Genomic DNA, 24550 nt, shown 5'->3' on the forward strand with positions numbered 1-24550 from the left:
GGATTTCCGACAGTCAAAACGATCCATTTATTTTTTCTCTGTTTTTCTTGTAGTGAACTGATCAATTCACGGTTTTTTTACGGTTCGTTCTAGTGAACTGATCAATTCACGGTTTTTTTACGGTTCGTTAAAGAATACGAGAACAAGCCTACCAAAAACAGTTACGCTCATATATGCCTAGAATTACCTTTTCCATATGAACAAAAGATATTCATAAAGAGCACAAAATGAAAAGCTCAACGATAATTAAAAATATTGATGAAAATTTGCAAATTGATATGTATACTATAAGCTTTTGGAGAGAAAATACTAAGATTTTCGTAAAAATGCTTAGAATAAGAGAACAAGATCCATTAACAAATATATGGTTAAACCAGGGAACGAACCCTCCTAACAAGACCAACCTTCTGTTGAGGAGGTGCATCACCCAAACCCGTTCTGACACTACCATTGTGTTGATGATTACCCTCCTTCTTCCATGAGAATATCTTTGAGTCCCTCTGTTTAGAAGGTTTCCTGCATGATTCAGTTTAAGAATTGTTTTTTTTTAAGCAAAGGTAATTTAGATTTACCTTAATTTGGCGAATTTCATGTATACTTGCTAGACAAGCAATCGCAACGTCAAGGTACCACTATCATTCTTCGAACCCTGGAACGTGGAGAGACTCAACTCCCTGACTCCTTGTGGTATCCCAGGGACAACTTTGATAGGTCGGGGTTTGGTGACATTTTGTCGGTTTAATATGGTTCGTTAAATAACAAGAACAAACCAACCAATAGCAAAATTCGGATCTAGAGAACAATAATCAAAACTTGTCATAACATAGATTATCATAAAATCGTTAGCATTTGAGAACAAAGTTTGACAGGAAACCACACACACAACAAAACCTGAAATAAAGAAAACGAGAAACAAAGTTTATTTTTTTTACTCTAGTCGGCCTTGGCAGCTGAAGCAGCAGCTTGACCTCTCCTCTTAGCAGCAATAACACCGACCTTCTGTCCGACGAAAATTTACTTCATGGTTAAGAACTGTTCTTAATTATGCGAAGGAGTATTAAGATGAACACGCCAATACTTAGTTTATATGCCGTTTTGTATAGTATAAGAAGTTTCCTTATTTTTGATCTTCTAGTATACATATAAATAAAATGTAACTAGGTCAATATTTGTTAAGGAATGAGAATCTCTCCTTCTCCTCTATTCTAACCTAGCCGCTCTCTCTTTCTCTATTTATCTCTTGATCATTCTATCTCATTCTCTGTTCTTATCATACTCATATGTTTGTAATTCTTACATGGTATCAGAGCAGTAACGCTCCTATTCTACAAAATCTCAGTTTGTTTTATTCCGCAACCAAATTCAGTTCGAAGATCTCTCATGGATCTCAGCAAAACGTTAATCATTCCGGTCACACATTGTTCACATATCCAAGCCAAAGAGGTATTATAGTCATTCTCATATATGTTGATGATATTATTATCTCTGGGAATGACAAGGTACGCATTCAAGATACCAAACAGTACCTTAAATCTGTATTTGATATTAAAGATCTTGGAGAACTTAAGTACTTCCTTGGGATAGAAGTGTGTCGTTCTAAAGAAGAACTCTTCTTATAATAAAAAAAGTACACACATGATATTTTAAAAGATGTAGGCAAGCTTGGATCAAGACCAGTTGAAACACCACTCGAAGAAAACTACAAGTCAAACCGTAAGGGGGAGCATGATGAAGCTCTATTCGAAGATGTAAAACAGTATCGAAGGTCGGTAGGTAAGCTGATGCGGACATCGATCCTACAAAACAAACCGTTGAACCAGATCCTGTACCACATCCTGTACCAGAAGTACGAAAAGGCTCTATGACACGATCTAAGGCTAAACAGCTAAGGACAAGGTTTAACCTAGCCGTTCAAGACATTGTAAGCTCCCTAGAGCTGAAGGACGTCAACTAGTCTGTACCACCATCATGCCACCATAATGGACATGATCAAATTACCGAGGAAGAGCTTGCTGAAGCCTTCACCCAAATGAGCCTTGATCAGACCAGTTCCCCAGGTCTGAAACCTCTTTTGGCAGGTCAAGGAACCTCAAAAATCCAAGAGAAGACATTGGATCTGCAAGAGACGTGTGATACAAGCTACACCTCCGATCAATATAGTGAAGATCAAGACCAAGACATAGAGGACATGAACGAGCATCAAGAGGCTGATCAAGATACTCTAGAGGAACTCCAGGAAGACCCCTACTACAGTAAACAAACCAACAAGCCAATACAAGACAAGAACCCTGAAGTAGTTCATCGAGTAGTACAAGAAGTGGTTCAAGGAACGTCTATTGGACCTAGATCGCATCCAGGTAAGTCTTATTAAATATTTTCGATCCTTTCAGGTCCCACCAATCCCAACAACGGCTAGAAGACTTGCTCATCAAGAGAGATCAAGTCTACTTAGCATTTTCTTTTATTAGTTTATTTACTTTCCAAAAACAATGGTTTTGTGTTTGATTTTATTTGCTTTCCTTTGTTGCATTATTTTTCATTTATTTTCGGCCTTAGGGCTAGCTGAAGGACTCTTATAAAGTCCCCCTGCAGCAGTTGTACGATTTTTCACCTTTGATTATCAATAAAATACTGAATTTTCTTACTTTTTCTCTTTAAGTGTTCTTGAGAGAATAAGCTTGTTCTTTGTCTTGTGTGTGAGATTCCACAAGGCTAAGTTCGTGTACTGTGTCAGAGACCAATCACATCTCTGTGGTGTACTTCAATCCGCCAGCACTTCCCCTTTTACCGATCCCACACGAGAGAAGCGACCGCCATCGTGTCAGATCCACATCATCGACCATCTTTCTTTCACAAGAGAGAAGCGACTGCCAGCTTGTGAAGCCATCATCTCTATCCCGGTATAAGACTCACCACCGAGTCTTGTATCATCTGGTATCAGAGCACAGTTCACGCTGTTCCCTTGCCAGGTTTATCTTTTCCATTAACTTTCATTTCATTTGTAGCTTTTGTTTTATTTTATTAAAAAAAAAAAAAAATAGTTTCTTTTATTTCACAGCCTTATCTCTAGTTTGTTTAAGCTTTTATTTAAAAACTTTAAAAAAAAAAAATATATTTTCAATTTGTTTCCTTAAGTTGTGTGTTTCACTCTCTGTATTAGTTGCCGTACTAGTTCATCTCGCATTTAAAAAAAAAAATCTTTTCAGCTTTTGTTTCATTGCTTTTATTGTCTAATATTGCTTGTCATTCTTAAAATTTCAAAAAAAAGAAAAGTTTCCTTTATTTTCTTTGACATTTCCCTTTTCAACTTCTGTGGTACGTTGATCCTTTGTTGTTTTTGTCTAAGCGCAGATCCGTTCTAGACACTCACTATGGGAGAAATCGCAGATATACCCCAAGACGCCATGATGCAAATGATGAGAACCCTCACAGAGCAGTTGAGAGGACTCATCTATAGGATAGGCCGTTTGGAGCAACCTCAAGCGAGGGTTGACGTTGGACCAGATCCAGAACAAAGGAATGTCCGCGACGAGGAAGACGAATCCATTGACATGGATGATGATGATCCACCACCAGATCCATTAAGGCGTCAACATCATCGGAGAGAAGATCCTTTCATGCAGAACCGTGCTAGAGAGGTAGAACCACGAGAACAAAATCGAGATGTTAAACTAATATCTCCTACTTTTGCAGGAAAGTCTAATCCGGAGGTTTACATGGACTGGGAGAGACGTATGGAATACATATTCCAATGTTATTTCTATGGAGAAGCCCAAAAGGTAGCCCTTGCATCGGCGCAGCTCACTGACAATGCCTTGTCATGGTGGGATAGGACGGTAGCCGATAGAAGGAGGCAGCGGTTTGCTACCATCAGCAGTTGGGGCGACATGAAGTACCTCTTGAGGTTGAGGTATGTACCTGATCATTATCAACGAGACTTACAAAAACGTTTTAAATGTCAAGGCAGGGGACACATGGCGAGAGAATGTACGAACCAAAGGGTGATGATTGTCACACCTAGTGGAGACTATGAGTCTCAAGACGAGCAAGATGAGTACCGTTCTGATCCAGAGAATGATGTGGAGTATCCCGACACAGGAGAACTTCTTGTGATCCGACGTATGCTGAGTGTACTTGTCAACCCCGAGGAGAAAGTTCAAAGGGAAAATATTTTCCACACTCGATGCACAATCAAGAACAAGGTATGTAACTTGATTATTGATGGAGGTTCTTGTACTAATGTTGCTAGCAAGTATATGGTGGACAGGTTACGTCTTCAGAAAACAAAGCACCCGAGGCCATACAAACTTAGGTGGCTGAACGATGACACCGAGCTGAAAATTTCTGAACAAGTTACTGTATCATTCAGCGTTGGGAAATACCAAGATCAAGTCATTTGCGATGTAGTTCCAATGAGAGCCGGACATCTTCTTCTTGGAAGACCATGGCAGTTTGACCGAGCTACAACTCACGACGATCGAACAAACCATTACACTTTCACGCACAATGAATGTAATTTCAACCTTGCCCCTTTAAGTCCTTCTGAAGTTCATGAGTTGCAAAAACACATGAACAAAGAGGTCGAGGTAAGGACTTCTAAACTTTATTTGAGATCCAATGAGGTTTGTAAAACCATGAGTGCCAAGGGCACTGAAACACATATAATTGTGGTATGGAACAAGGGGATAAAGGAACTTAATCTTAGACTAATATAGACCCTAATTGTCACAAATAAACACTCAAATGGGCAACAGCTCCAAATTGAAACACATATAATTGTGGTATGGATGATGAATGTATGGAATGGTGAGATATGAAATGAATGGATGGAAGGGTGTTTCAATTCCCCTTATGCAGTTGTAGTATAAGAGGTGTTAATCCAATCTGAGAGTTTGCAAGCAATCAGGATGTGCATAAATGTCTAAGTCAAGCCAAATGTAAAGGATGTTTGTCACTAACAATCCTATTGATGAAATGTAAAACGCAGAAAGTAAAAACTACTAAGATAGATGCTAAATGTAAAGAGAACAGACTAATCAAAGCTATGATGAACCAAGAACAGAAATAGAACTATGATAATGCAAGTAATGAACTAATGCAAGACAAGTAATGAACATGACACTAAGTGAATGCAGCAGAAATGCAACTAAAATGAAACAGGAAACAAGACAGGATAACTACAAAGCATAAACAAGAATTCTGGGGATGAACTCGAGCAAGCACTCGATCGAGTGTAGATCGAGTGCAAGGTCGAGCTGGACAAATACGTAAAACAGAGCAATGCAAGAAAAACAGAGCAATACAAAAGCAAATCAAACAACGATCAAACAACAAGATTTAAGCTAGGAAATCAATAAACAAGGAAGGTCTTGAGGAGGGATTCATGGGCTGGACTAATGATTGAGGTCATCTAACTTGGTCAACAAATCTCAAACAACTTGAGCTAATCTCTAGACATATATTTCTAAGACATGTTTAATCCACTCTCATGGCAAGAAACAATCAAACTCATGCATCTCTAGACTTGTTCTCACAAAGTAAAGAATCTACACAAGCAGGCATTAAGCAATATGTCAAATACCAAACAAGACTTCTAATCTCTTAGCAAGCCTAATGATAGTCTCTAGATCTAGCCTTATCTATGCTCCTTAGACATTGGTGTGATGCTAAGATGCTTGAGATCAGATCCTACCCTCTCGGTTATAGGACCAGCATTAAGAACATCTAGCCTAGAAGAGATCTACAACAATCAAGCTTGACCAAATCAAACAAACCTCAAACACAACCCAGCCTAACCCATCCTCAAGATCCTAAGCAACTACTCACAAGAACACATGATGAACAACAAAGTAATAAACCCAGAAAATGATGAAACTTGCATGATTAGATAGATAAAGCAGAGATCTACAATATTGAAGAAGGAATCAAACACGAATTCTTAATATCTTGAAATTTATGGAACCAAAAAAATCCAAGAATTCTATGTTTTTCTCCTTCAAGGAGGTACAAGATAATAAAAGTGCAAAAGCAATAATTCCCAAAAGGGTAAAAACTAGGTTTTTGACTATCTAAAAAGCTGGACTCTTGGTGGCTGCAGGGTACAAGGCCTTTAAATAGAAAAAGTAGAGGAAGCCCTAAAAATGCTAAAAGACAAAATAGCCAGGCGGCTCGGCCAACTCGACCCGGTGCTCGGTCGAGTGACCGGTCGAGTTGGGTTTTCTTGTGCTCCTTCCACTCGGTCGAGTCACTCTCAGAACACGGTCGAGTGTCTGGTCGAGTGGACAGTCGAGTGGGACTCCGGACCTTGGTTTTCCAGCCTTAACTCCTTTGCTTTCTCCTCATGATTGCTTCACTTCTCCTCAGCATTCCTTCCATGCTCCTTAGGCTCCAAAATCACCTGTTTATGCAAGAAAAGATGCAAATGCAATGGAACTACACTCTAATGCAAAAACAATCCTAAAACTATGCAATAATGGTCAAAAAGGATAGTAAAGGATGCAAAAGATGTGAATATATTAAGGGAAAACAGGGTAAAATATGTGAACATCAACACCCCAAACTTAGTCTTTGCTTGCCCTCAAGAAAATAAACAGACATAAGAAGGTAGGTGAGGGTTGATAGTGGGATCTCAGCTCCTAAAGCTTGCAAATAAACCAGCTAGAATCAATGTCCAAGTTACTAGTACTATGTTGCAAGTTGAATGAGTTATACTTAAAGACTTTAGACAAACCTATCACAACCTTTACTGATTTGAGCCTTAGATGTCCACATGCATTCAAATCAACCATTTCCTTTAACATTCATTTAATCAAGAACATGGAGCAATCTTATGCAATGTTTTAAACTCATTTGGCTTGGAAATAAAGGTTTAGAGACAATGATGGTCTCTATTTAGAGTGGGGCTTATCAATATTAAGGTTCTCTCATAAAAATGGATTGAGCTATAGAAGAATGCTAAAGGTAAGATCACTTAGACACATACAAGAACAAAACCTTGTCTACCCAAAGGTAACCCAAGTGTTTGATCCTATCATTCTAAGCCCACATGATCCTAGTTCTACCATTTATCTTCTTCTCTTCTCAAATACCCTTTTCTCTTTTGTTTTCAAGCCTTAGGAGAGGTTTCTTACTTGATCTTTCTAGTGGAATGAGAGATTCTTACTTATTTGCTATGGTTCTCTTTTCTTCTTATTCTTAAGACATAAAAGCATTTTGCTATACTCTTCTTTTTCTTTCTTTCTTTTCTTTGACTGAAACCATCTTTAAACAATATCATACTTCCCATTCTTTGATTTTACTTAAACACATTCCTCTCCTAAAGACTCTAACCTTTTCTTTCTCTTTTCCTCTTTTCTTTTCTTTCTTTTTCAAACAACCAAATACCAAACCCAACAATGAAATCACCTAGTCCTATCTAGTTTGGAAAATGCAAACTAGAACTACACAAGGCATTATTCTTGTCAGTTCAAACCTAACACTTTCTACCAAACTCAATCCCAAAATAGGCCTTACACACTCAAGAATAAATATGGCTTGAAAGAAGGGTTGGTTAAGGGTATTGGAAACTGATTTTAATGATTCAATCAGCTACTTGGATCAACAAGAGTGGTAAAAAGGAGAAAGATGATCCAAATATGTATATGGTATCCATGAGTTTAAAGCAATGCACAAACTGATAATTACAAGTTAATATTAGGTTCATATAAATAGGAAATGGCATCAAATCACAACATGCTTCAATTTAGACCAAATGCAATGCAGGAATTCAAGGCTTGGTTCAATCTTATGCTTCTAACTACTCAACTAGCATCAAAGTACTATTAACTTGGGCATTGATCCTAGTTTAGTGAACTAAACAAGCTAACAAGGCAAAACTCGTCATAGATCCCTAATGAAAATAATTAACAGTCCTACATGAAACATGCTAAACAAGATGCTATTATGCAAAGCAAACTACATGAACACTTTTTTTTATAAAGATTTTTGCAAAAAATTTCAAATTTTTAGGGGTTTTCTATGCCTTAGATGCTATGCAAATACTAACATGATGATGCTAAAAATTTGAAATAAGAAAACAAAACACAACATCAAATGCTATATCAAACCCTCCCCCAAACTTAAATCACACAGTCCTCTGTGTGAAAGAAATTTGTAAGAGGATTCAAGACCAAAAAACAAAACACAACATCAAATGCTATGATATTTACAAGTGAAGATGATAGTGGTACCTCAAGGATTGGAGAAGAAGCTGTCCACATCCTCATTCATTCTGTCAAATGTGTAGTTGAGGTCTGGTTGGTGACTTTGAGGGGGAGATGAAGGCAACTTGACGATGGGAATCGACTGGCACTCGGTCGAGTACATGCTCGAGTGGGGGGGGCGTCGAGCTGGACTGCGAGTGCCAAAACTCTGACCTTGCTGCTGGTAGAACTGGTGCAAGAGTGTTGGATCCATGAAGTACTGGGATGGGAAGGGAGGGTAACCTGGATAGTTTGGATAAGCAGCTGGAGCTGGGAAGCCATAAGGTGTTCTGGGCTGGAACTCGGCCGAGTGCATTTGGGGTGCTCGGTCGAGTGGGTGCTCGAGTGACCCGGTCGAGTGCCTTGAAAATTGTTGTTCTCGGCTACTTGAACTCCTCTTCCTCTGAATTGGCTCGTACATGGAGGCTCTAGCTGGTTCCACAGAGTTTTCAACTCTTGAAAGTGCTCTAGTTGAGCTACTCCTCCTCAAAGTGCTAGATGGTGTTGGTGAAGAATTTCCACTTTTCAACTCAGCAATCTCCTTCTTTAGGCTCTTGATGGACTTAGCCATATTGCCCACCTTCTTCTTTAGCTTATCAAACTTCTTCCCATGCCACTTGTTCCACCTTTGTAGGAGTGTCAACCTCTTGCTAGTCTCCCTCACTCCTCTACTATCTCTTGGGTTGGGCTCATAATCCTCAAAGTAAAACTGCTCCTCCCCATCTGCCATTTGCACATCTCCGGCTTCATCAACTCTAACTGGAACTATCCCATCAAACAAGAACTCATCAGCTGGCCAAAAGTCAATGTTTGCTCCTTCTTGAATGGTGGTGAGCTCTTGGTTAGGTAAGATCAACTGTTTTCCAACTGTTGGAAGCTCAAAGTTGAAAATGTGATTTCCTTGATGCATTTCCTTGGCCAATATGAGAGTAGAGGTGAGGTAGCTTGAGTCAATCCATCTTGGCAAAACCTTCTCTCCTCTAAGTGGGACCTTGGCAGCTTGTAGTATTGGAGTGATGATGCCTCCAATGGCTAAGGCTCCTCTTGACCCTTTGTTTTGTAGCTTGCCTACCCAACTTCTCAAATATATCATGTGGTCAATGAGCACCATTGCAAGGTCAATCTCCACAGTGGTCCCAAGAATGATGGTTCCATCTCTTGCCTTAAGGATGATTCCATTGAGAGCCATATCAATCATCTTGAGCTCACCCTCATTGAGATTTCCAGTTTCCTTCCTAGCAAAGAAGGTGTTTGCTAAGGTCTTGTGGAAGTACCTTAGGACTGGGCTTCTTATCTTTGAACTCTTGGTCTTGGAGGATGAGTAAGTGATGTTGTCTCCAATGGTTTCCCAAACAGCAAAGAACTCTTCTCTTGGTATCATTAAGCTCCTATTACTCTCAACTTCAAAGCCAAAGATATTGGCTATCTTCTTCATTGGAAGCTCATACTTCTTCCCCTTGATAGTAAAGGCAATATGACCAGCTCCCAACTCATCATCCTTCCTTGCATATGTGTGCAGCTTGACTGTGGCTAGAAACTCACAACTTTCTTCCTTGTAACCCTCCATGCAAAGCCCCATGAACTTGGTTAAGTTGCTCTTTTCAAAAAGATACTCCACATCTCCATCAATGGCTAGCTTCTCCATGGTTTCCTTGTGTGGATATCTAGTCCCCAGGAACTCCATTCTCATGAAGGTTTCATAAAGTTGCCTCTTTGTCAAACCACAAGATTCTGCTTCTCCATCATCCTCTCCCTCTTCTTCTTCATCTTCTTCTTCACTCTCACTCTCAACCTCCTCTTTTTCAATCTCAACTGCTGGCCTCTTCCCTTTGGTCTTGTTTCTCCTCATGAATTCTATAAGAGTTGGCTCTCTTTCTTCTTCACTTTCAGTCCTCTCAGGATCTTCCTCAGCCGACTGGTTCCTTGAACTCGGCATCTGACTCGACCTACCACTCAGACAACCACTCGGTCGAGTGCTTGCTCGAGTGGGTCGTCGAGTGGTTCTTCCAGTTTCGCCTCTTGATTCAAGACTAGCATCACGACGATCCATGTAGCTTTCAGCCGCTTGTTGAGACTTCCTAGTAATCCTTGAAGACATTTTCGAATAGAACTGAGAGGAATAACTCAAAGCTTAAAGTTAATAGGTTAGTGACCCAAAAACTAAAAGAGCTGAGCTTGAGAAAAAAGATGAACTTTGAGAGAGATTTTAAACTTGAATTTAATTGTTTTTGAGCAAATGAGAGAGTGTGAGAGATACATGATCGAATCAAGCTCTATTTAAAGAAGTTAAGGGGACAAGGAGACAAGAGTGGAGCATCCATACCATTCAAAATTTGAAATGGGAATCTTTGACCTGCTTTTTGCTACCACTCGACCCCACGCTCGACCAGCACTCCTTGACCAAAGTTTGAAAATTCAAATTTTTCTTCTTTTTCTTCCCTCCACTCGATCATTCTAGAGAAATGGGAATCGAGTGGGCCTTAGTTCTTTGCCAACTTGGTCGAGTACCTCTCGTGGGCTGGTCGAGTGGGCTTGCGAGTCTACTTCCCCAAGTCCAAATCTCTCCATACCCATCTACACTTTCATTGAAAGGCCTGTCCAACACAAACATAAAATAAAACACATCAAAACTACAAGGAAAATAAAGCTTATTTACAAAGGATATCTTAGGGACTTCCTCCCTAGTGAGCTTGTTCAGAGTCACTAAGCTTGGCTTTGGTTGCCTTCTTAGGATTTGTTTAGATACCAAGGAGGTGATGAAATCCTCCCTGGCACTTCTTGATCACTGTGAGTCTGGTCCTTGATCACCTCACCCTTAACACACAAACCATATTTCTTCTTGATTTTGAGCTTTGGTCTTGCTTTCCTCAAAGACCTCTTGTTTAGCTTAACTTGGAGATCCTTAATCATACCAGTCAACTCTTGAACTGACCTCTTAAGCTTTTCCGCAGAATTTCTTGAAGAGAGAGATTGTCCTTTGGAGTTGCCACTTCACTTAAACCTTCATGACTACCTTTTTCCTTGATAGTAAAAGGTTGATCATCAATGGTAGGAAGGTTGGTTGGGTTATAGATGTTAAACTTCATAGCTATACCCTCAGCAATGTTCAAGGTCACAAGACCTTCCTTAACATCAATAACAGTTCCAACTGTGGCTAAGAATGGCCTCCCAAGAATGATAGGATCTTTAGGTTCCTTGTCCATCTCCAATACCACAAAATCTGTATGAACCCTTGCTCTTCCTATCTTGACTGGAATATTCTCCAACTTGCCAACCACATATCTGTTTGAACCATCAGCTAGGCATATATGAAGGTTGGTGGACTTGAAGTCAGTGTGCCCAAGCTTTTGTGCTATAGAATAGGGCATCACACTGATAGATGCTCCCAAGTCACATAAGCACTGGTTGTAGTGAAGATAGCTAAGTGTGCAAGGCAGATAAAATGGACCTGGATCCTTAAGCTTAATTGGGATGATAACTCCTCCAAGGTCTTCAAGATCCTTCTCATCTTGAGCTTGAGCCTTCTTCTTTGACAAATCAAGCAAAAAATCCTTATAGAGAGGATATGGATCATACTGTTCCAAGGCAGGTCCTCTCTCTTCTTCTTGGTAAGCAATGATGATCTCTTGTATGGCCATCACTTCCTCTTGTTTCTCAATCACAACCTCTTCCTTCAAAGCTTTCTCTTCCTCTTGTTGCCAAGCCAACATTTCTTTTTTTCTCAATGATTTCCCTTAATTCCTTAAGCTTCTGTGCCTTGAAACGCCCTGGGAATGGTAGTGGAGGCTTGTAAGCAGGAGGGATGTACTTAGCAGGCTTGATAGCTTCTGACTCTTCAGCTCGATCGACCACTCGAACACTCACTCGGTCGAGTGCTTGCTCGAGCACCTGGTCGAGTGCAATACCAGATTCAGTCTGCTTTGCACAAACTTCACTCTGAGGTTCAAGAAATGACCAATCCTCCCCAACTTGAACTTCACTGTTCTCAGTGACTACTTCTTCAAATATATGAATGGCTTTGGCAGTAAACTCCCTTGGGTTTTGAACTGCTTTTCCAGGGAGTTGGTTGGGCTTAGGAGCTGAAGTAGAGGCAAGGTTGCTCTCCATAAACTTCACTCTAGAGTTGAGACCTTCAAACTTCATGTTCAGATCATTGTACTGGGATGTGAGCCTTTGGTTCAACTCAACAAACTGTTTGGCTTCCTCAATCTTTCCATTGGTTTGTCCAATCAACAGCTGTTGTATCATTGCTCTTAGGTCTTGTTCCTGGCCTTGGTTAGTCTGAAACCCTGGTGGGGGACACAATTGGGGCTGGAACACTTGTTGCTGCTGCTTGGGTGCATAGTTGTTCTGTTGTTGAGGCTGAGGAGGTGGATTGACTTGGTCTTGAGGGTTGGCTACATTGGTGCTCCTATAAGAGAGGTTGTTCTGCTTGAATCCTCCACCTTGGTTGTAGCCTTTGTATCCTCCTCCTTGGTTCTGCATATAACACAACTCAGCAAACTCCCTATCTCCTTCTTGGACTGGAGCTTCTTCTTCACCAATGAAGTGAATGGTTTTTGATTGGCTTAGGAGAATCTTGTCAAGCTTCTCATTGACCATTTTTAAATCCTGCTTGTATTTGTCCTCTTGATCAATGGAGGTGATCCTTATGGTTCTATCATAATCTTCATTATAATTACCATCTGATTGAGCAAGATTCTCTACCAACTCCCAGCCTTCTTCCACATTCTTGTTGAGAAAGTTTCCACTGGAGGCTGTATCAAGTAGCATTCTAATCTTGGGTAGAACTCCTCTGTACAAAGTGCTGAGCAAAGACTCATTGCTGAATCCATGGTGGGGACACTGAGTTTGGAATCCTTTAAATCTCACCCATGCCTCACAAAAACTTTCATTATTTCTCTGTGCAAAACCTGAGATTTCATTCCTCAACCTAGCAGTCCTTGCATTGGAGAAGAACTTGGCCAGAAATGCTTTCTTGCATGCATCCCATGTGGTTATTGCTCCTTTTGGAAGTGTCTTCTCCCATAGATGAGCTTTGTCTCCAAGGGAAAATGGGAATAGCCTTAACTTGAAGCCATCTTCACTCAGTCCATTGATTTTTGTGAGTCCACATATCCTGTCAAACTCATCAAGGTGATCTAGAGGATCCTCCATCGGCAACCCATGAAATTTGTTGGCTTGTATCATGGAGATCAATCCACTCTTGATTTCATAATTATTATTGGCAACTGCAGGAGGCACAATACCAGCTCTTTGGTTGTGTGTGTTAGGGTCATCCGCAGCACCAATGTTCCTTGCCCTTGGAGCTTGTTGATCTTGTTGCTCCATTAGCACTTGTTGTTCTTGTTTCTGATTGATTCTTGTTCTCTGCTGTCTCAGGTCCCTTGGATCTTGTTTGCATCAACAGACTCGAGTACAGACTTGAACAGGCACTCGGTCGAGCGCAGGCTCGAGTGGATGGTCGAGTCGACTGGGAGGTGAGGTCTATTTGTATCCGGCTTCTGACTCGATCACGAACTCGAGCACTCACTCGGTCGAGCGGTGGTCGAGTTGGTACCTGAAACTCAATCACAAACAAGCAGTAGAAGAATCGAGATCAGTAGCGAACAAGGGGATAAAGGAACTTAATCTTAGACTAATATAGACCCTAATTGTCACAAATAAACACTCAAATGGGCAACAGCTCCAAATTGAAACACATATAATTGTGGTATGGATGATGAATGTATGGAATGGTGAGATATGAAATGAATGGATGGAAGGGTGTTTCAATTCCCCTTATGCAGTTGTAGTATAAGAGGTGTTAATCCAATCTGAGAGTTTGCAAGCAATCAGGATGTGCATAAATGTCTAAGTCAAGCCAAATGTAAAGGATGTTTGTCACTAACAATCCTATTGATGAAATGTAAAACGCAGAAAGTAAAAACTACTAAGATAGATGCTAAATGTAAAGAGAACAGACTAATCAAAGCTATGATGAACCAAGAACAGAAATAGAACTATGATAATGCAAGTAATGAACTAATGCAAGACAAGTAATGAACATGACACTAAGTGAATGCAGCAGAAATGCAACTAAAATGAAACAGGAAACAAGACAGGACAACTACAAAGCATAAACAAGAATTCTGGGGATGAACTCGAGCAAGCACTCGATCGAGTGTAGATCGAGTGCAAGGTCGAGCTGGACAAATACGTAAAACAGAGCAATGCAAGAAAAACAGAGCAATACAAAAGCAAATCAAACAACGATCAAACAACAGGATTTAAGCTAGGAAATCAATAAACAAGGAAGGTCTTGAGGAGGGATTCATGGGCTGGACTAATGATTGAGGTCATCTAACTTGGTCAACAAATCTCAAACAACTTGAGCTAATCTCTAGACATATATTTCTAAGACATGTTTAATCCACTCTCATGGCAAGAAACAATCAAACTCATGCATCTCTAGACTTGTTCTCACAAAGTAAAGAATCTACACAAGCAGGCATTAAGCAATATGTCAAATACCAAACAAGACTTCTAATCTCTTAGCAAGCCTAATGATAGTCTCTAGATCTAGTCTTATCTATGCTCCTTAGACATTGGTGTGATGCTAAGATGCTTGAGATCAGATCCTACCCTCTCGGTTATAGGACCAGCATTAAGAAAATCTAGCCTAGAAGAGATCTACAACAATCAAGCTTGACCAAATCAAACAAACCTCAAACACAACCCAACCTAACCCATCCTCAAGATCCTAAGCAACTACTCACAAGAACACATGATGAACAACAAAGTAATAAACCCAGAAAATGATGAAACTTGCATGATTAGATAGATAAAGCAAAGATCTACAATATTGAAGAATGAATCAAACACGAATTCTTAATATCTTGAAAGTTATGGAACCAAAAAAATCCAAGAATTCTATGTTTTTCTCCTTCAAGGAGATACAAGATAATAAAAGTGCAAAAGGAATAATTCCCAAAAGGGTAAAAACTAGGTTTTTGACTATCTAAAAAGCTGGACTCTTGGTGGCTGCAGGGTACAAGGCCTTTAAATAGAAAAAGTAGAGGAAGCCCTAAAAATGCTAAAAAACAAAATAGCCAGGCGGCTCGGCCAACTCGACCCGGTGCTCGGTCGAGTGACCGGTCGAGTTGGGTTTTCTTGTGCTCCTTCCACTCGGTCAAGTCACTCTCAGCACACGGTCGAGTGTCTGGTCGAGTGGGCAGTCGAGTGGGACTCCGGACCTTGGTTCTCCAGCCTTAACTCCTTTGCTTTCTCCTCATGATTGCTTCACTTCTCCTCATCATTGCTTCCATGCTCCTTAGGCTCCAAAATCACCTGTTTATGCAAGAAAAGATGCAAATGCAATGGAACTACACTCTAATGCAAGAACAATCCTAAAACTATGCAATAATGGTCAAAAAAGATAGCAAAGGATGCAAAAGATGTGAATATATTAAGGGAAAACAGGGTAAAATATGTGAACATCAACACCCCCAAACTTAGTCTTTGCTTGCCCTCAAGCAAATAAACAGACATAAGAAGGTAGGTGAGGGTTGAAAGTGGGATCTCAGCTCCTAAAGCTTGCAAATAAACCAGCTAGAATCAATGTCCAAGTTACTAGTACTATGTTGCAAGTTGAATGAGCTATACTTAAAGAATTTAGACAAACCTATCACAACCTTTACTGATTTGAGCCTTAGATGTCCACATGCATTCAAATCAACCATTTCCTTTAACATTCATTTAATCAAGAACATGGATCAATCTTATGCAATGTTTTAAACTCATTTGGCTTGGAAATAAAGGTTTAGAGACAATGATGGTCTCTGTTTAGAGTAGGGCTTATCAATATCAAGGTTCTCTCATAAAAATGGATTGAGCTATAGAAGAATGCTAAAGGTAAGATCACTTAGACACATACAAGAACAAAACCTTGTCTACCCAAAGGTAACCTTATTTATTTGCTATGGTTCTCTTTTCTTCTTATTCTTAAGACATAAAAGCATTTTGCTATACTCTTCTTTTTCTTTCTTTCTTTTCTTTGACTGAAACCATCTTTAAATAATATCATACTTCCCATTCTTTCACTAGACTTTGATTTTACTTAAACACATTCCCCTCCTAAAGACTCTAACCTTTTCTTTCTCTTTTTCTCTTTTCTTTTCTTTCTTTTTCAAACAACCAAATCCCAAACCCAACAATGAAATCACCTAGTCCTATCTAGTTTGGAAAATGCAAACTAGAACTACACAAGGCATTATTCTTGTCAGTTCAAACCTAACACTTTCTACCAAGCTCAATCCCAAAATAGGCCTTACACACTCAAGAATAAACATGGCTTGAAAGAAGGGTTGGTTAAGGGTATTGGAAACTGATTTTAATGATTCAATCAGCTACTTGGATCAACAAGAGTGGTAAAAAGGAGAAAGATGATCCAAATATGTATATGGTATCCATGAGTTTAAAGCAATGCACAAACTGATAATTACAAGTTAATATTAGGTTCATATAAATAGGAAATGGCATCAAATCACAACATGCTTCAATTTAGACCAAATGCAATGCAGGAATTCAAGGCTTGGTTCAATCTTATGCTTCCAACTACTCAACTAGCATCAAAGTACTATTAACTTGGGCATTGATCCTAGTTTAGTGAATTAAACAAGCTAACAAGGCAAAACTCGTCATAGATCCCTAATGAAAATAATTAACAGTCCTACATGAAACATGCTAAACAAGATGCTATTATGCAATGCAAACTACATGAACACTTTTTTCTTCTAAAGATTTTTGCAAAAAATTTCAAATTTTTAGGGGTTTTCTATGCCTTAGATGCTATGCAAATACTAACATGATGATGCTAAAAATTTGAAATAAGAAAACAAAACAAAACATCAAATGCTATCTCAAACCCTCCCCCAAACTTAAATCACACAGTCCTCTGTGTGAAAGAAATTTGTAAGAGGATTCAAGACCAAAAAACAAAAGATGTGAACATATTAAGGGAAAACAGGGTCCTAAAACTATGCAATAATGGTCAAAAAGGATAGCAAAGGATGCAAAAGATGTGAATATATTAAGGGAAAACAGGGTAAAATATGTGAACATCAGGCACCGTGATACTAATGATGTTCAAAGAATGTTTAAGTACAGGTACAAGTGAGCTTGAACTACCCGCTGAAGTACAAGCTGTACTAGATCAATACAAAGACGTGTTTCCAGAGGAGATACCACTAGGATTACCCCCTATTCGTGGCATTGAACATCAAATCGATCTTGTACCCGGTTCTGCTCTACCAAACAAACCAGCTTACCGAATGAATCCGGAGGAGTCTAAGGAGTTAGAGAAGCAAATGTGTGACCTAATGGATAAAGGGTACATCAGAGAGAGCCTCAGCCCGTGTGCGGTACCAGTTCTCTTAGTTCCAAAGAAGGATGGTACATGGAGGATGTGTGTAGCCTGTCGAGCAATCAACAATATCACCATCAAGTATCGACACCCCATTCCAAGACTAGACGACATGTTGGACGAGTTAAGTGGTGCAACCGTCTTCTCCAAAATTGACTTGAGGAGCGGCTATCACCAGGTCCGAATGAGGGAAGGAGAGGAGTGGAAAACCGCGTTTAAAACCAAGCAAGGTCTCTATGAGTGGCTTGTCATGCCATTTGGGTTAACCAGCACCCCAAGCACCTTCATGCGACTAATGAACCAGGTTCTAAGGTCATTTATTGGTAAATGAACCAGGTTATAAGGTCATTTATTGGTAAATTTGTTGTTGTTTATTTTGATGACATACTTATTTACAGTAAGTGCCATTCTGATCACATTAAACATCTAGGGTTAATTTTGAAAACACTTCGGAAGGAAGGCCTTTATGCTAACCTAAAGAAGTGCTCCTTTTGTACTGATAAGTGTGTGTTCTTAGGTTTTGTAGTGAGTAAACACGGCCTACATGTGGATGAGGAGAAGATTAAGGCAATAAGAGAATGGCCTACTCCAACTTCGATTGGACACGTTCGCAGCTTTCATGGTCTCGCAAGCTTCTACAGGAGGTTTGTCAGGGATTTTAGTACAGTGGCTGCACCAATGACTGCCATGATCAAGAAAAAATGTGCCTTTCTCATGGGGAGAAGCTCAAGAAAAGTCCTTCAACACATTAAAAGAGAGGCTCACACAAGCACAGGTCTTAGCCTTCCCAGATTTTGAAGTTATGTTTGAAGTAGAGTGTGATGCATCATGCTTGGGAATTGGAGCTATACTACATCAAAGAAAAAGACCCGTGGCTTTCTTCAGTGAGAAGTTGAGTGGAGCTACGTTGAACTATCCGACCTACGACAAGGAGCTTTTTGCCTTAGTTCGAGCACTAGAAACGTGGCAACATTACTTGTTATCCAAGGAATTCATCATTCACACCGATCATGAAACCCTCAAGCATCTCAAGGGTCAGACTTCACTTAAGAGGAGACATGCAAAGTGGTTGGAGTTCATTGAGACGTTCCCATATGTGATAAAGTATAAGAAGGGCAAAGAGAATGTGGTTGCTGATACTTTGTCAAGAAGATATGCTCTCATAGCTACTATGGAGGCTAAAGTAATGGGATTTGAGCATATCAAAGAGTTGTACAAAGATGACCCAGAATTTGGAGAGTGCTACAAGGAGTATGGCAAAGGAGCATACCAAGCATTCTACTTGCAGGATGGGTTGCTATTTAGAGACAAGCGGTTGTGTATTCCTCAAGGTTCCATGCGAGACTTGATACTCACTGAAGCACATGGTGGAGGTTTGATGGGTCACTTTGGTGTCGACAAAACCTTGGCCGTGGTAATGGAACACTTCTTTTGGCCCATCTCAAGAAAGACGTTGAGAGATTTTGTGCTCGATGCATTGTTTGTCACAAAGAAAAATCCAGGTTACATCCTCATGGTCTTTACTTACCATTACCTATTCCTAACGCCCCTTGGGTAGATATTTCTATGGACTTTGTCTTAGGATTGCCAAAGATTAAACACAAGGATTCAATCTTTGTTGTTGTGGACCGGTTCTCCAAGATGGCACACTTCATCCCGTGTGACAAGAAAAATGATGCGACTCAAACCGCAAATTTGTTCTTCAAGGAAGTCGTGCGCCTCCATGGAATTCCAAAGACAATAGTCTCTGATCGTGACACCAAGTTCTTGAGTCACTTTTGGAAGACACTTTGGAGAAATTTAGGTACCAAGCTTCTATTCTCTACAACTTGTCATCCCCAAACAGATGGACAAACTGAAGTGGTAAACCGAACTCTCTCTACTTTACTTAGAGCCACTCTTGGTAAAAATATGGCAACATGGGTTGATTGCATTCCTTTTATTGAGTTTGCTTATAATCGTGCTGTCCATTCAGCTACAAAACTATCTCCTTTTGAGATAGTCTATGGAATTAACCCTTTGTCTCCATTAGATTTAGCACCCTTGCCTTAGATAGAACAGGTTTGCTAAGATGTGCTAAGAAGAGGAGAAATCATCAAGAAGTTGCATGACAAAGCCAAAGCAAATTTGGAAAAGAAGAATGTCGACAACAAACACAAGGCTGATCGGGGAAGAAAGGAGATGTTGTTCAAATCGGGAGATTGGGTCTGGTTGCATATGAGGCCTGAGAGATTTCCAATACAACGAGCTTCTAAGTTATCACCAAGAGGCGACAGTCCATTTAAAGTTCTTGAGAAGATCAATGACAATGCCTACCGTTTGGAGCTACCAAATGAGGTAAAAATTTCTCACACTTTTAATGTAGCTGACTTGTCTGCTTATGATTCAGGAGATTCAGTTTTGAGGACAAAACCTTCTGAATAGGGAGGGAATGATGCGGACATCGATCCTACAAACCAAACCGTTGAACCAGATCTTGTACCACATCCTGTACCAGAAGTACGAAAAGGCCCTATGACACGATCAAAGGCTAAACAACTAAGGACAAGGTTTAACCTAGCCGTTCAAGACATTGTAAGCTCCCTAGAGCTGAAGAACGTCAGCTGGTCTGTACCACCATCATGCCACCATGATGGACATGATCACATTACCGAGGAAGAGCTTGCTGAAATCTTCACCCAAATGAGCCTTGATCAGACCAGTTCCCCAGGTATGAAACCTCTTTTGGCAGGTCAAGGAACCTCAAGAATCCAAGAGAAGACATTGGATCTGCAAGAGACGTGTGATACAAGCTACGCCTCCGATCAATATAGTGAAGATCAAGACCAAGACATAGAGGACATGAACGAGCATCAAGAGGCTGATCAAGATACTCTAGAGGAACTCCAGGAAGACCCCTACTTCAGTAAACAAACCAACAAGCCAATACAAGACAAGAACCCTGAAGTAGTTCATGGAGTAGTACAAGAAGTGGTTCAAGGAACGTCTATTGGACCTAAATCGCATCCAGGTAAGTCTGATTCAATATTTTCGATCCTTACAGGTCCCACCAACCCCAACAACGGCTAGAAGACTTGCTCATCAAGAGAGATCAAGTCTACTTTAGCATTTTCTTTTATTAGTTTATTTACTTTCCAAAAATAATGGTTTTGTGTTTGATTTTATTTGCTTTCCTTTGTTGCATTATTTTGCATTTATTTTTGGCCTTAGGGCTAGCTAAAGGACTCTTATAAAGTCCCCCTGCAGCAGTTGTACGATTTTTCACCTTTGATTATCAATAAAATACTGAATTTTTGTACTTTTTCTCTTTAAGTGTTCTTGAGAGAATAAGCTTGTTCTTTGTCTTGTGTGTGAGATTCCACAAGGCTAAGTTCGTGTACTGTTTCAGAGACCAATCACATCTCTGTGGTGTACTTCAATCCGCCAGCACTTCCCCCTTTACTGATCCCACACGAGAGAAGCGACCGCCATCGTGTCAAATCTACATCATCGACCATCTTTCCTTCACAAGAGAGAAGCGACCGCCAGCTTGTGAAGCCATCATCTCTATCCCGGTATAAGACTCACCACCGTGTCTTGTATCATAAGCTCATTTATCTCACCATAATTCGACCTGATGTATGCTTTGCTGTGAACCAGGTATGCCAGCATATGCAAAAGCCAACAGTACATCATTGGGAGATAGTGAGCCGCATACTCAAGTATCTGAAAGGAGCTCCTGGACAAGGCATTTGGATGGGATGTAATAAAAATACGGAGCTTGTAGGATACTGTGATGCAGATTATGTTGAAGACCGTGAAGATAGACGTTCAACAACGGGTTATTGTACATTTGTGGGAGGAAACCTTGTTACTTGGAAGAGTAAAAAGCAAAAGGTGGTCTCTCTCTCAAGTGCTGAATCAGAATACAGGGCAATGAGGAAGCTCACAACCGAACTAATGTGGCTCAAAGCCCTCTTGAAGGACCTAGGCATCAACACTTCAAAACCGATCAGAATGCACTGTGATAATGAAGCTGTCATTCACATTGCAACCAACTCAGTCTTTCATGAAAGGACCAAACACATAGAGGTGGACTATCATAAAGTCAGTAAGCAAGTTCAACTTGGAGTTATTTTACCATGCCACATCGAGAGTTCTGAACAATTGGCAGACATCTTCACCAAATCAGCAAGTTCAAAAGTTTGTGAGTATATACACTCTAAACCCGGGCTCATGGACCTTACTAGGCCGCAAGCACCTACCCTAGACTACTGACCCCATACTATTTTTCCCTTAGTGTGTTTTTGTCCCAAATGGGTTTTATACACTAAGGTTTTTAATGAGGTGGGTGTTCATAGTTCCAAGCTCAACTGTTACTCACACAGTTAAGCTTGAGGGGGAGTATTAAGATGAACACGCCAATAGTTAGTCTATATGTCGTTTTGTATAGTATAAGAAGTTTCCTTATTTTTGATCTTCTTGTATACATATAAATAGAATGTAACTAGGTCAATATTTATTAAGGAATGACAATCTCTCCTTCTCCTCTATTCTAACCTAGCCGCTCTCTCCATCTCTCTCTCTCTCTTAATCATTCTATCTCATTCTCTATTCTTCTTATACTCATATGTTTGTAATTCTTACAAGGAGTCCAAAGAAATTAAACTGATTTCATGGGGAGGAGTATAGATAAGTTGAGTGCTCTGTGGCAAGAGCCCTATTGTGCGATTGATGATATGTTGTTTTCTGTTAATCTTCATGAGTCAAGAGTGTATGATCCAAAGGAGACGCATTGGAAACCTTGACCTTGAGAGTTTTAAAAGGTTTTTCGTGCTTCACAAGGAGTCTTAATTGGTTAGTTTTGACAATCATCCGAGTCCGTTTAGTAAGTATATATATGATGGGAAGATTTTGGTTCGTAGAGATTGCGTTGGAAATAAAGGAAGGAGGTGAGACTTGGGGAAGGATGAATAAGTCACGGTTGTGCTTACACCACCCTTAAAAGTCGTTTGTTTTGTCCAACTGTTACGGTCTGCATGTTTGCCTCAATACTTAGTTATATTTTATGAACTTGCAGCTAAAGGATCTACACAGAGTGTTGGTCTGATAAGAAATATGAAGCAGGAGTGGTTACGTAGCTGTTAAGATTAACTCGTCCTTTGTGACAATGTGAAGTTGCGTTTTGTATATGGAAAAAAAAAAAAAAAACTCTTACGGAATTACTCATTTGGTTCCTCTATACATCAGGACATTGTCCAAACACTTGTCTGGAATCTTGGCTAGACCAGAACGATAACCAAACATCCTTGGATCATATTCAACCTGAAGATAGTTATAGAGCAAGAGCAACACAAATCTAAAGGGTCAGAAACTGGATTTGGTTTTTGAGTATTTTAGAAGGTTTTCCTTTTCAAGGAGCCTTCAACGGTGGATGTTGGTGCTGATGAGAGTCGTTTTATAGTAAGTCTTATGGGAACATGGCCGGTCCGGAGCATAATCAGCATAAGGGCTGGATGGGAAGTTTTTGTACGTTTGAAACAAAAGGAGGTGAGATTTGATGAAAGGTTGAATAAAGTCACGGTTTTTAGTCGTCTTCCATTAAGCTTTTTCAAAAAGAGGTAATTTAGATTACCTCAATTCGGCTACCACACCAAAGGAATGATTCTCTCTGTGATAGACTCCCTAAACTGCTTAGGAAATACCGTGAGTCTGCGGTATACCAATATGTTACTCTTTCCCTGGTGAGAAACACTCAACAATATGCCGAGTCACTTATACCACTCTGATGGGTGAGAATTGGTAACCTAATCTCTATTTAATAACTAGGTATTAGTCCACGCAATGCGTGGTTGCATATATAATAGTTTTTATAACATTTTTGAAATTTTGCTAAATTAAAATATTGTTCTTTAATTTTTTATTAACAATGGCATCAAAGGATGACTTTTGATTTTCTCTACTAAAATATGAATATCAAATTTCTTATAGAAATGATGTGCAAGTTAAACCCTACACTTGTGTTAACATTTTTGGGTATGGTTATTTATTATACCGAAATTAACAAATACTAAAATGTAATTATTACAAATTGATATATATATATATATATATCATGTTTTATAGTGGTTAATAACTGATTTAAAGAGTTTTTCTTAATATCATTTTAAAATTTAGTAACTACATATAAAATTAATGTGTGTAAAATATTTCTCATTTCAAAGTTCAAAGCTAACCAAAATAATTAAAATATATATATAAAATTTAACCAAAAACATATTCTCTTGAAAGATAAATAAGTTAATAGGTGGAATGAATTACTTTAGAATTATTGGATAGGAGTTACATTTGAGTTAAATGTAGAGTTATATGGAGTTACATGGCTTTAAAAGTGAGTTAATTATAAATAAATATTTTAATTTGCTATAACTTGAAATAAAAGGAATACCAAGTTGTCCAATCAAAATTCACATGATTTGGTTGTTTGTTGATATAAACTCAACACTCACACATAATATTTCAAAATGAAAAATATTACTTTTGAAGTGACAAACTAAATTAGTTTTCTTATAAAATTATATGAACTTCAATCTCAAGAATTTTTAAAACCCCAAGGATAACTTATATCTTTTTGGTTTTTGTTTTTTGTTTTTCACTCATCAATTTAATTTATATTGCTAGATTTCATACTTATGGTTTCATCTTTTGAGAATTTTTTTAAATGGAATTTTTAAAATTATATTATTTATTTATATTTCACTTCCAGTTAAATATGATTTCTTTTTAGGAACATTTTTCATTTTGATTAAAACACAAAGACCAATTTTTTAATTATGTTCGTTTTGTTTTCAAAAACCTCAAATCATAAATAAAATAAATATTATATTGATCTATGCAGATTTATCTATTGGATCACACAACAAATTAG

The 24550-nt window shown here is 39.2% G+C and overlaps 1 non-coding gene across 1 annotated transcript; it reads left to right on the forward strand.

Annotated features, from left to right (window-relative positions):
* The first annotated feature begins 13068 nt into the window (after positions 1–13068).
* On the forward strand, positions 13069–13175 carry LOC147950460 (small nucleolar RNA R71). Its single transcript, XR_015565402.1, has one exon. It is a non-coding gene; the product is annotated as a small nucleolar RNA R71 (small nucleolar RNA).
* The last annotated feature ends 11375 nt before the right edge of the window (positions 13176–24550 follow it).

Source organism: Camelina sativa, chromosome 1, assembly GCF_030686135.1.
Source record: "Camelina sativa cultivar CO46 ecotype springtype chromosome 1, ASM3068613v1".
In the NCBI taxonomy this organism is placed as follows: domain Eukaryota; kingdom Viridiplantae; phylum Streptophyta; class Magnoliopsida; order Brassicales; family Brassicaceae; genus Camelina; species Camelina sativa.